The sequence below is a fragment of the Eucalyptus grandis genome, chromosome 4 (assembly GCF_016545825.1).
Source record: "Eucalyptus grandis isolate ANBG69807.140 chromosome 4, ASM1654582v1, whole genome shotgun sequence".
NCBI classification, from domain to species: domain Eukaryota; kingdom Viridiplantae; phylum Streptophyta; class Magnoliopsida; order Myrtales; family Myrtaceae; genus Eucalyptus; species Eucalyptus grandis.
In genome coordinates, this window is record NC_052615.1 from 16,628,349 (window position 1) to 16,642,656 (window position 14,308).

The window sequence follows — 14,308 nt, forward strand, 5'->3', positions numbered from 1 at the left end:
GTGAGTAGAGGTTATAGGTCTAGTAACAAATGCAATCCCCTTTACCTTTTATATTGGCGTTATTAGGTTTTCTCCCTTTTTCGTCTTTGCGTTATTATTATTCTCTTCTTATATAAGGGCCGTTGGGAACATAATTTAATCTTGATGTGTGATATTCTAATCTCATTTCAATTCCCCCTAAGATGACAAATGCATGGTGAATCACGTCCCACAGGTTGAGTCAATAAATTTGTGATGGGAAATGGCGGAATCAAATAGTTTTTGGATTTATATTGCCTAGTTTGTTCACATGTTTGCCTCCTCAAGTACGTGCCCTAGTTGACAAGTTTTTAGTTGATCATTCACTAGTTATCCTCAGCTTTTGAATCCTTTTAGCCAAATTCTTGCACCAGCTAAAGAAGCTTGGGGTTGTAAAATTCACCCATATGCAACATCTACTGTGTTTTTATCTACTAAACTAGCAAATTTGCCGAAAAGCTCTCAAGCAAGCAAGATAGTTGCTATCTTGGATGTTATCCCTCAAGTAAAATTGAACCCTCATGTCCAAGATAGCACTTTTTTCTTGTGGAAGATTAATTCAATTTGAATCGATATGATCCTTAGAGATGAATGACTTCTTTCCTTCCTTCTGTAAACAATTTGATCAGTGCTATGTCAACTCTATATACTCATCCATGACCATTTATCCTAGAATGCAAGCCATACCAAGTCAAGTGGCTTGAGAATCAGTTTAAACAGAGATCCATCTAGATTGAAGGGAATGATTGTTTGACATATTTATTCTCGATCTTACTCACAGCAAAATGCTATTAGCACTATGAAGCTTTGTCCCAACCTACCTTTTCCATTCGGAGGGAAAAGAAAATAGGTTTAGAGATATTGCCTGATTTGGGCCAACGGCCTTGATTAGACGCAAAAAAATCCATACCTTCTACAACATTGGCTTTCATTTTTTAGGTTCTTAATAACCTAAATATTTCTAAGAGTTGCCACTAGTCTATTAGGGTTAGCTAGTAATCAATTGAGACGCAGGAGTATTGCTATGATTTCTATGCAACTAGAGATTCTAGGATTTGAGACTTGATTATGCTAATGTCTATTAGCGCCTTTTCAGCACCTATAACTTAGAATGTCATTACTTAAGTGGTCATATAGTCTTGATTGCCAATTATAATCCTAAAGGCATCAAAGTTACTAAATGATCATGCAAATGTTTTTGTAGGGTTCATTTTTATCAAAGCCTAAACTAATCGTAACTTATTCTAGGAAAGCAATAAACAATCAATTTATTGAAAGAGGGTACGGTAAGTAAACATCTAAGTATTGAAATGGCTTTAAAGTAAACGTGAAAAAGAAAGCCCAATACAAGTCGGGCAAATAATTTACCCAACCATGTTATAAGCCCTAGGATATAATCCCCCATAAGTTAAAACCAAATTATATTCAATTTCTTTCTAAAGGATATTCTACTAGGACTAAGCTACATGTATACTAATCAAGTGAAACTAAACTAAATCTAATGCTATAAAAAAAATCATGAAGACCTATTTCCAAGCATTTTTCTATATATATATATATATATATATATATATATATATATATATATTCTAATTTTTTTTTTTAAATATATTCGAATTTTTATTTTATTTTTAAAAACTCTTTTAAAAGTTTTAATTCCGGAATTAGGGACGTGGGCTGCGACTCGTCTTATGAAGCTGGCCGGGAACTAAATCAAGGCCTTGTGTATCAAGCCCTCTCAAATTCTTTAGCCCATTTCACTAAAATAAACCCGGCCCATATAAAACCTCTTTTCTTTCAAAACTGTTTCTAGCCCAGCTTGGAAAATACCTAAAATAAATCCAACCCAACTCAACTTCAACACTCAAGCCTACTTGCATTAAACCTATGGCTTATTAAGCCCATAACTCACCACCCTAGCTATCTCAGCATGGTCTTTCACACCCCTAATGCACGCCTGCAGCCTCCTTCCAAAGCAAACGGAGAATCTCCAAAAACTTGCACATTTAGGGCACGCATGACAAAATTTCTATTTTTCTATTTCTCTGTTTTTCTGTTCTTCGGAACATGTTTGAAACAAAAATCTGTTTGGTAATGCAATTTCATTTTTCTAATTTTGGAACAAATTTCTATTCCAAAAATAGATTTTGAGCAAAAATCAGAAATTAAAATTTTTAACTTTTCTATTTCGGAACAGAAATAAGAAACCAAAATTGTTCTCATCGTTCTCACTCGTCACCGCCTATTGCCCACTTGTCGCCCATGGGATGCCAGACGCCCGTCGTCATTTGCCGGCCGCCCGCCACTGGCCTCAACCACCAACAGCCAACCACCGAACTTCACCCATCGGCCATCGCACTTTGCCACCTGTCGCTAATAGCTGGTCGCCGAATGCCGAATGCCCACCAATTGTTGGCTGCTCATCACTAATCATTGGATGCCGGAGGCTCACCACCAACCATCGGATGTTCATCGGTGATCGTCCATTACTCGCCATCGACTACCGAATGTCGGCTGCTTGCCACCCACCTCCGGACTCCGGCCATTGGCCACTCATTGTCGGCCTCCTATCGTCGACTCTAGATATCGATGTTAGACGTCGAACTCGGACATTGGATGTCGGTTGCCGATCGTCGATCGCTGGTTGCCGATCGTTGGACTTTGGTGTCAAACGCGGAACGTCGGACTCCGGCCACCAGACGCCGGTCGTTGTGGCTCCTAGAAATAGAAATTTTATTCTTTTATCAAATGAATTTTTGTTTCAGAAATAGAAATTTTGAATTGTTATCAAACACATTTCTTTATTCAGAAACTCATCCATGGAATAGAAATTGATTTCTCAATTTCTAGCAAGAAATTGGTTTCTATCCCAGAAATTTTGTCATGCGCGCCCTTAGCACATTCAAGCTTCAAGTTAAAAGTAACCCATGCACAACTACAATCTATATGCGGCCACCACGAACCACCATCCACAGACAATGCCATTAACCATCTCTTCCGAGCACCGCTATGAGCCATCAAACATTTTTTTTTTTTAAACAAAAACCAGGCAGAACAAATACGTACAGGATGTGAATGAGAAAGTTGAGATGCGGCTAGCTTGAGTCTTTACCTAAAATCCTCATTTGTATTAATGCTTTAAAGACCGTATTTCTCGGCAAGAGTCACTGTCCATTGGCATTGAGCCACATAGAGCGCCCACAATGGCAAAAACGGATGTTTGGTAAGATGCTCGGATATGGTAAAAATCAAGTCAGCAATGAGTGGAAGGAAACAAATGTGCCAAGTGGTCCGTGTTTTGAACAAAGAATGTCTAAAATTTGTTAGGTTTGCTTTTCTCTAACAATGGATAATGCAAGCTGATGATCATGGATCTGGCTTATGAATTTCATCGAACACGTAGTTGGCATGGATTGAGAAGAAGGTGTTGACCCACATGGGACTCGAACTTACGGCCAGATTTAAAGGAAATCGGCAAGCAATGTTCGGAACCAACGCGACCAACTTATTCAGGCTTGTCACGAGCATGAACCGCAGACAACGAGTCTGCACGTCTTACTCGGAACATGGCAAAGCAGGGGTTGAATGGGACGAGCGTTTTAAGACGAGGAGGTCCCCGCCCTGGCGCGACGCCCTCCGCTCTGCCTTGTCTCCTCTGTGCTGTCCTTTTGTTCGCGTACGTTGTTCTCTTTCCTACAGAACGCGTTAGGGAAAGAGAGGGAGAGGAAGACAGAGAGAAGGCTGGGCCAGTCTTGGGTAAAATAAAGGAAAGGTGGGCCGCCCAGGTGAAGGGAAAGAAAAAAGGAAAGAAAGGGTGCGCATGAGAACATTTCTTGGCTGGGGAACAATTTCTTTTCGTAAATAGTTCTTTTCTATTTCTATTCCTGGGGGAACAATTTCTATGTAAAAAACCCGTTTGATAATTACACAAAATTTTTGCTCTAGAAATAGAAAAAAATAGAAATGCGTTTGGTAAAAAACAGTTTCTTTGTTATATTTATTTGTTTTTTTTTTATTTTTGCCGGTAGACCGCCGGACGCCGCCGCCGCCGCATGTCCCCGCCGGTCGACCGCCGCCGGTCGATCGCCGCCGCGATTGCCGCCGCACGGCCCATCGCCCGCCGCCGACCGCCGGAGGCCGGGCGTCCGGCGGCCGACGGGGCGGCCGATGGCCGTGCGGCGGCACGGGCGGCGGTCGACGGCTGGGGACATGCGGCGGGCGGCGGCGTTCGGCGACGACCGGCGGCGGCGTCCGGCGGCGTCCGGCGACGACCGGCGGCGGCGGCCGGGTCGGCTCGCGGCGATAAAGAAGAACGGCCGGCCGGCGGCGACAGCGGTGAGGAAGGTCGGTCAGCTCTCCGCGACCGGCGGGCGGCGATGGGGCTGTCCGGCGGCGGCCCGGCGGTGGCTTCCAGCGGCGACGCGGGCGGGCCCGACGGCGACCGGGCGGCGGGCGTCCGACGGCGACCGGCGGCGTTCCGACGGCGACCGGGCGGCGACTGTGGCGGCGTCCGACGGAGACCGGGCGGGGCGGCGACCGGCGCGCCGACCGGCGACGCCCGGCGGTGGCGTCCGACGGCGACCGGGCGGCGACCGGCGGCGACCGGGCGGCGGCGTCGGGTCGGTCGGCCTCCGGCGACCGGCGGCGGCGTGGTCGGTCGGGCCTACGGCGGAGGCGGCGGCGGTCGGCCGGGCGGCGGCGGGCGGGCGGCGGCGAGGTGTCACAGCGGTCAATGGCAGTCAACAAGAGAAGAATAAAAGAAAAAAAAAATTAACTTATTTCTTAAACTTGTTCCCGGGAACAAGAAGCAACTTTTTTTTACTTCTCATTTCTATTCCAAAACCATTCCCGGGCTAACATTTTGTTCCTGAACAAAAACTAACTTGCCGTTATCAAACAGGTTTCGATTCTTTTTTTTGTTCCGGGGAAGAGAAGAATAGAAATTTTTGGGTGGGGAAGGTTACCATGCAGACTAAAGAGGCCGAGCCGATCCGCCCCCAGCCCGGTCTCGCTTTTCCCTTTTCTTTCTTTTGCCTTTTCTTTTTTCAATCAATTTCTTTAATTAATTTTTTCTTTTTCTTTCCTATTTAATTTTTTCTTTAAAAACTTCTATTACTGTCAATGAAATGCTCGTAATGTCTATATGTCATGCAATTTAATGAAAATTATTTTTGCTAGGGGTTAAAAGGTAATCTCTAATTTTTTATGTGATTAATGAATGATTAAATGGATTGTCAAAATTTAGATGTTAACAAGCTTTATTACATAATCTTATTTACAAGAACCATCTTTGGCAAAGAACTTTCATGGATATTCCAAGGAATTCCAACGTGTGTATTTTGCTATCACTTTGGAATGACCTCTAGGTCAATCCATCCCTTGGATCATTATTACTAAACCAAAAATAGGATGTTTTTGAGAAATACACATGAAGCGAGGATTACGTATAATGCATAGTAAGAAATGTAAGCGATGTAACCAAATACATTGCACAATTAACTAGCACAAGATCCACATGAATCATACATAAGCAACCATTCATTATCGCAATCACCGGTAACTTGGAACTGATATTATCAAACACTGGAATGATCTCTTTGGATCCCTGCGTGAGAGAGAAAAGCCCACAAGTGAGTCACAAACTCACCTCCTTTAGCCAAATGCTCCACATGTGCTTTCGTATCGTCTGAAGGCGCCACATACAACAATAATTCCACCCAAAAGTCAGCTAGAATCTTCCAAATCATTTTGTTGTCTTTAACATCATTCACTAGCTGATTCCCGAGCTCAACGCCCTGTTCAATAATTTTTTTATCAAGCATGGAATTATCACTGCCCATCCTCTTCATCCTTGTAACCCGGTCCTTCAAATTCTTGCATCCCTCAAAGAAGTACCTGGCTTCGATGACCACCCAATCGAACACATACTCTGCAACGTAAGGGTGATCTGGCAATAGCCGTGGAGCGAAAACAAGCAAATAAGCCAGATACTTGGATAAGCTAATCGCCACTAAAAAATTCCTCGATTGAGGGAAGTTTGAACTTATCGACGAGTCTGATCTTACTAGCGGTTGGTGCTCGCAGAAGCTAGTGGCGATGTGCCAGACCATTATGACTTGAGTTTGTGTCTTAGGAAGACATGCCCACGATAGCTTCTCGAACACATTGTTCTCCCTCAGTGAGGCCTGTCCATTCTCCAATTTAGTATTGCTTTAAAATTTCAGAGCATGAAACACCGCTTGCTTCACTTCTTTAGGCAATTTGATTGGGCTGCTTTGTCTCTGGCCATCCCTGGTTTGATCAATGTAGGCCGCCAAAGACTCGTTGTTCAATAACCTGGAAGGTTTATAGGAGTACGACTTGAGGAATGAGTATTGATGAAGCTTTCGCTCCCAAGGCTTGAGCAAGTGGACCCTACATATTGCTTTGATCATCCTCTCAATCTGCAAATTCCCTTGCCATGACTTCTTCTGCACATACTTGCAGATCAATATCACTTTGGCCCATTCCGAGAAACCCATGAAGATGAACTGCATGAGCTCCATGATGATGAACGAGATTATCATCAAACTAGTCACAAGTTCGTCAACACTCAACCCATTTGGCATAGTGACTAGTTGACAGTTATTGTTAAGTCTCTTATAATCCTTCAAGAGGGATGTCGTAGCCCATATGCCCATAACAACACTCATAAACTCCATCAATTTGATTAGCAACCGGCCGGGCCGGAATATGATACCATACTTTGTGTAGAAATAATCGAAAAGGAACGTGAGCTCGACCTCAACGACTCGAAACGCTCGCTTGTAATCGTCTTCATGTGGGAGCAATTCATTGTGAATTTGTGAGAGCAATCCATCGTGAATCAACTTCCGTGCATTCTCGTGAGCCTGTTGGGGCAATGGATAGCCAGCATATCTCAAACGGAGGAGCTTGAAGAGTGCAAAAGAGAGGCATATGTCTTTGAGCTCGTTGTGGGGGTCCCCTCCTTGTGAGCTTAAGAGCCCCTCTTCACACTTCCACACCTGAGTGGGGAATTGAACTTCACATATAAGTTTTATGGCCATAACGTGGTTATAATTTGTTTTGTTATATGCACTCTTTCTCCACCTAACGGTTTAACCAATACTAACATCGTATCAAAACATAAGTCAATAGTTCGAGTCCTGGCACTTCCTTCTTAAACTTATTACTCTCGATAAAATTTACAACAACTGACTAACCAAAATAGTAGATGTGTCCATTTCACAAAAACAAGCTGAGTCATACACGTTTAAGGGGTTGGCTTACATGGAAGGGGGAGCAGTAATTGTAATCCCACATCGCTTAAGTACTTAATTACAACATGCCTTATATAAATTTACTCTTCCTCTATGTAATTTAAACTTTTGTGTCAGACTAACAACAGGCCAAATGGAATTTAATCACCTAAGTGTAATAAATGAAACGTGCTGAGATAAAGAACTTAGAAGTAATATGAGTTACAAATTGATAGAGAGTTGACACAAGCACATATTGTACCCTCATTTATGATTTTTTTTTTTTTTTTTTATGACCCGGGAACCGCCGTACAGCTAGCAACCGGCGACGTAAACCTAGGGGCACTAGCACGGGGATCCACCTCCCACAGCACCCCACTTAAGTTGCACAATGGAGGCGCGGAGTTTTGAACCTCTCGCCTCCCGGATGAGGGGGCAAAGCGCGAATCAACGCGTCCATTGCGGGATGGGTACCCTAGTTTATGTTCTCCTTTAGTATTTCAGTAATCCTAACCATATATTTATGTGAAAGAGGTTACTCTTGAAATATATCCCTCAGTGCATTAATAATTGAGATTCGGTGAGATACTTTGCAAGATAAAGGATCCTCATAGAGGATGAATGACTTATTTTAATCTACCCTGTGGAATCATGTCTCTAATAAAACATAGTGTCATAATTTCTGTTGTATTTTTTTTTGGTAAAAGTAAGTATAGTATAGACTTTGCCAATCAGATTTACAAAAAGGAGGCCTGGCACCAACACCAAGCAGATACTCAAGAAGACCAAAGGGTCAAGAAGAGTGTAAGGGTGCCGTGGTTCCAAGGAGAATACAAGAGGCGAACAACGCAACAAAAACCAAGCCCAAATAGACGGGCCACTGAAGTCAATCAAAGATAGACGAATGGATACCCCAGCTACGTTGTAATCTTCTGTTCCTAGAAGTATCAGGAACATGTTTGAAAGTAAGAGCCTTATCTTTAATAGCCTTATGCAAATGCATCTTCATAGCTAGAATGAAGAGGGATTGATTCGGAATGAAGAGGGTCTAATTCTGAAAAATAATGTTGTTCTGCTCCTTCCAAATTATATAGCATAACGCTCCAAAAGCATAGCGGACCAAGGACTGGTGGAAGCTTCGATCGGCGAGATGGATAGTAGCCCACTCTAAATTTTCTAACCAAGATTTATTTTGCCAAACAAGATTGCATTTTGCGGCCTAGTACAAGGCAATGCTACCCGTAACATGACATCCAAAACATAGTGTCATCATTCTGTTGTACTTTTTCATAACCACTTGAGATGATTTTATTTTGTTTATTTTTAATCCTTACTAAATCGAAGCTAAGAAAAATCTATATATATATATATATATATATATATAAAGCGCTGTTATGCTTTTCACAACTAACCAAGATGATTTTGCAGATTATATATTATTTTTTGTAAATTTTTTACATGAGGAGAAAATCCTTACTAAATCAAAGCTCAGAAAAATAAAAAATAATCAGCCGTTGTAGATATACCTTCAATGGTGATCAATTTGTCTTTCTTCAATGGCATCCGGTAGTCCCGTTCTGGCGCGGCCTTCTTCTTCCCTAGACACCACCTCTTGATAAATCGCTTAGCACGAACGAAGGTATTCACCCATCTCTCCTCTTTACCCCTCACCAAATACGTATACCCTATCATTGTAACCGGATCAACTTCACCACTTGAAGCGCCCCCACTTTCGTGCTCCCTGCTCTTATAATCAGCAACCACTTTTGAATTCTCTCCAAAGAGTGCCGGCTCGCCGCCAACAAGGCCTGCGCCCTCTCGTCATATTTCACGGCCAAGACGAGGAAGAGGCACTCGGTCGCCTTCATCTCGTTGGACCTATCGCGGAAGTACAGGTCTATCAACAAGAACAACCAAATCGATTTGATCACGAGCTGCCAATTGTAGCTCTTCCACTGCTCGTCCTCGAGACTGTATGCAGAGATAGAATCGGCGCTCCCAAGGGCGACCATCAGGAACATTGCCCAGACGGGGAATAATTCGTTGCGCGACGGAGCATCGTGCATGAGGCCTAGAGCGTAGGTGAGTACGTAGGTTGAGAGAGTGTAGGCCGTGAAAATGACGAGCCGGAACGTCTTGTTGTTGCAGCGACGTCGCCACGAGCCGAAGATGGCGAGGAATAAGAGCAAGAAAGCGGTGAAGATGGCTAGGAGCTCAATCTGCAAAAGCATCCCCATGGGAGTTTGCAGGGACTCCATGTTGTCTATCGTGGCATTGCAGTTTGTGTTGGCCGACCCCATCCCCGTCGTTTGGTGCGTTTCCATCAAATTCCTCATGGTCAATACTGATTATTTCGCGGGTTATTCAGCTTCTAATTGGAGAAACAGACGGTAGAATTTTTGGGAGAGAGTTTGATTATGCTAGAGTACTGAAAACATCTTCATGGACACGAACTGCTAGCGAATCGGTGGCCTTCGGGAGGTCCAAGGGAAAGGAGACAAGGAAAACACAAAGAAATGTAAACATTGCGACGGATTGCAATGCCAACCAGGCCAAGTAACTCAGATAAAATTTGAGGACTAAATATTAGTTCTTATAGAGTAGGGATGCCAGGGACTAAAATGAGAATGTCGTTTTTTTCTTTTAATAATGCGGGGCATCCGAATTTGTCTTGGATAATTTTCACAATCATAGGAATTAAACTACTCGATCCTTGTGCATCAAGTAAGGTTTGATGGCAAACGTCTCTCACAAGCTTACTACATTGGAAGATTCTATGACTCAAATGCATAATGTGCTACGTTGAAACAAATTACTTTAAATAGCTAAAAGTAGAAGTATTATTGCCATTGAGACATGAAGAATCCATCGAGCGGGTTGTGAGAGCTCATTTTATATGACATAGTTTCCTGTAATGTTGTTGACTTTGCTCTAGGATTCAATTTTACTGAGGTGAGAACACTACAATTAGCTAGTCTATGAGGATTATGCTTCCATAGAAACAAAAGGATAATAATATGGGCCATTTTTGAATTTCTTTAATGTTCAATATGACCTTTTAACTTTTCTTTTTACTTTAGGTCTTGAATTTCTAAAAATCCAATCAATGTGGTCCTTCCGTTAAAACTTATAACACCGTCAGCTAACATGGCAATAATAGATTCTTCATGCTGGCATGCACGCTGCTTATATATGTATGTATCCTATACAATTAGAAATATATGTCTCATTATTTTGGCCCAAAAGGAAGGAAAGAAAATTTGCTGACTGAACAGGGCAATAAAGACATTATCATTTTAGCCAATAAATACTGACATGGCAGCAGTCCACGTAAAGAAGTACATGTGACGTAATGCTTAACAGAAAGACTATAATATGCGGATTCTTGAAAGCTCATAAATTAAAATAGACAAAAATATATATATTCATAATATTGGGGGAAAAAAAAAAGTTTGGGACCCCCGGGTCATTACCCCGAAAGAAAAAGGAAAGAAAACAATATATTAAGACGCTTACTCTGCAATCTGCATCTACGTTATGCATGAGTCACACTCTTTAGGAAAGCAAGGGAGTGCAAGAACTTTTTTTCTCTGCCAAGAAAAGAATTTTCCTTTCGATTTGCTCACTTTTTCTCCCTTGAGATTAAAAAAAAGCACACAGGGCCTCTTGCAAAGAAAGAAAGCAAAAACCTCCGTACTTCTTTGTTTCCGCCCTGTCGGAACGGAATATATGCGGCCTTTTGCTTTTAGTTTGCTTTTTAAGTAGACTAGCAACGCTAAGATTAGATTTCTTAAATGTTAGTTCCAATGTGAAATAATATTCACATCAATCAAATCTGCACCTAAATTTACACTATATATATATTTGAAGTGAAAAGAAACCCCGTCAAGCAGATTTATCCTCGTATTAAAAGAATAAATGAGATATGGGATTGCATTATCTATAGACTCATGGTATAAGTACGTGAAATATTTTGAGCACGTAAAATAAATATGAATCAGTTAGAAATATGAAAGCATAAATAATAAATTTCTTCAATTTATTGATATCTTTATTTTGTGCGACCGTTTTGGTGTTGAAAAAACTAGCAAGTTAATTCATTTAGAATGTTCCTAAGATTTAAATTGTTTTTGCTCCTCTCAATTTATAGAGAATTAGAATTGATTTTCTGTGATATCAACTTCCGATTCCATATATTACAGTTTACTTCTTCTATGGAAATTCTCCTTTTTTCTTGTTGGTAATCATTTTATTTTATCTTTTCGTCTTGACAATAATTGATGGATATCTCGTCATTCGTAACAATGCATCACAAAGAGAACTATTGTATATCTTGCAAATTGTAATATCCAATTTGTATTTCAAAGAAATTCATAATATTTCTTTCCCAAGAATGCATATGTATAATTCCCTTGATTTATTTTCAAAATAAGAATATTCACATCATTCCTTCCATATTATTTTTGGTGAAAATCTCATTGCTAACAGTATCAGTTGGTTGTTAATACATTTGGCATTTATCGATGCTTCCGGTTAATTATATTTTCCAACTTTGTAAATCTTACTATGGTTGTATCATAATTATTATTATTATTATTATTTATCTATGTTATATATCTAGAATTTTATATAGACATTCAGGTCACAAAAGCGATATATTGAAGGCCACATACTATAATATCTCTATGAAAAAGAAATGTTAAAAAATCAAAAGGAACATAAGATATTGTTTAGAAGTTACATAAGATATATCTTGAAGTATAATGCAGATAATATTTTGAACATTTTGCTTCTATTAAAAAAATGTTTTAGATTAGCCAAATGGGTTAAACAACGCCAATAGATGACTGTAAATATCTTTTAATTGACCAGCTCTATTGGATACACTGAATGCCGATCGATATTATCTTGAGTGCTCTACGAAGTCCATCGAACTTGCCTTTTTTTTTTTAATGGGTTTGAGCACATACCTATTTATTTGACTTTCTTTCAAAGAAGTAACACCCCTGATGAAACTAACGTGAACTTTTAGTTATCATTACTAAATGTAGTTAACTTTATTTGACGCCAGTCTAATATTGACACATCTCATTTTTCTTAGAAGCAATATCTAGGCATATAAATTTTTCTTTATATATTTTTTGAAATCATAGGCAACTCTTGTGTTGATCTTCTATTCATTTTTTAAAATCATTTACGGCATACATTTGTAAAGTATGTATTATTATGATGTACTTTATGGTATGAATTCTTTCAAGACCTAATCAAACACATATAATACAAAAACTCGTTCGAAAGCTCATTCAAAACTTACTCTTAACTCTCTTCAATTGTATGGTGACAAGAGTTATCTTCATCAACTATAAAGTGATATAAATAATATTTGTTAATTCATTTAATCATATATGAATAACTTAAAAATTTAAAGTAATGGCTCCTAATATTGTTTTAGATGCTTGGTGACATGCAATTTTCAAATTTAAATATTAAAAGCTATCTATAATTATGCATATAATCATAAGAGTCACCACTAATGATTCGTTAGTCATATTTATTTATGAATTTGGGAAATTGTATGTTAAAAATATATTTTAATTTAAAAAAATATTTAATTACAGTTTTTTATATTCAAAAATTTATTTTTGTTATTTTAAAATAAAAATGACATATAATTATTCTCTAAAGCCATCTATTCGTCGGATATGGACTATCATGTTATATATAGTTTTTCTAAGGATCGTCTAACATCATTTATATGTGAATTTTTTTATATTGTGTATCTCTGTATTATCAAACTCTTTCAAAAACATCTAAATCGCAAAACGGTAAGAGTGATCTCTGATTTTGCATTGAATCATAAGGGAATCATTCATGATGTTTTTGTCATATTTAATCATGAAGACGCTTTAAAAATATACTATAATTTTTTTAATTATGTGTTCTTTTTTATTTAATTATAATTATTTTATTATTTTTTAATATTCGTTATTTGTAAGAGGTGACCTATAATTTTTAGCGATGAACTTTTTTATTTATTTATTATCGTTTAACGTCCTTAATTTATCAAACAGAGGACATCATTTTTATTTTTTGGTCGGAACAGAGGGTATCATTCATACTACATTTTTTTTTTATCCTTAACATCTTATATTTATGACCCACCCGTAGGTAGCCGATGGTTGTGCTTCACTATCTCATCATAGAGGGAACGAGTTCAAATCTCTGAATGTTTGCAACTTAAGTGGGGGTCCTAGGGGTGGTTTATTGGGCCAGCCCCCGAGGGTTTACGTTTAAATAACAGCTTGCGGCGAGGCTCTACCGATGCTACCAAGCACCAGAGGGTCATGTGATCCCCAAAGGGTGATCTCCGGCGGTCCCTCGGTCATTATAAAAAAAAAAAACATCTTATATTTATGAAATATGCACTATCATGTGATAGAGTCCTTGTAAAGTAATTTTTTATTCAATTAAATATTTGTGTTAATTAGTAAATTAAAAATTTGTAATATTCTTATGTACGTAAAATATGTGTTATCATCTTACTTAGATCACGTTTACATCATTTATCTGTTAAATATGGACCATCATTTTATGTAATGTTTAATCAATATTTTAATATCATTTTGTCAAATAGGGCATAATGCTTTGTCAATTGTGTTTCCATACGTTATAGACTTACTTTGTCTTATCAATTGTCAAGTGGTATATATAATACAAAATATAGAAGTTTGTTCTCATCAACTACAGAGTGTTGGAATTTTGCCAAATGTAGAGTTCTAATCAAAAGAGTAGTCAATAACTATGGACTTACTCATATTTATTTGCTCGTAAAATACGCTGAACCGTGTAATGTAGCCCTCTGATGTTTTTTATTTTTTCGGTTCTATGGACTTTTTGTAATAATGGATAACTTTTTTTTTATTGATTTACTCTCTCTCTCTCTCTCTCTCTCTCTCTCTCTATATATGTCAAGTATATCATGTCAACTCTTAGTAAGCATCATATTTAGCACAAATATAATTAATATTTAT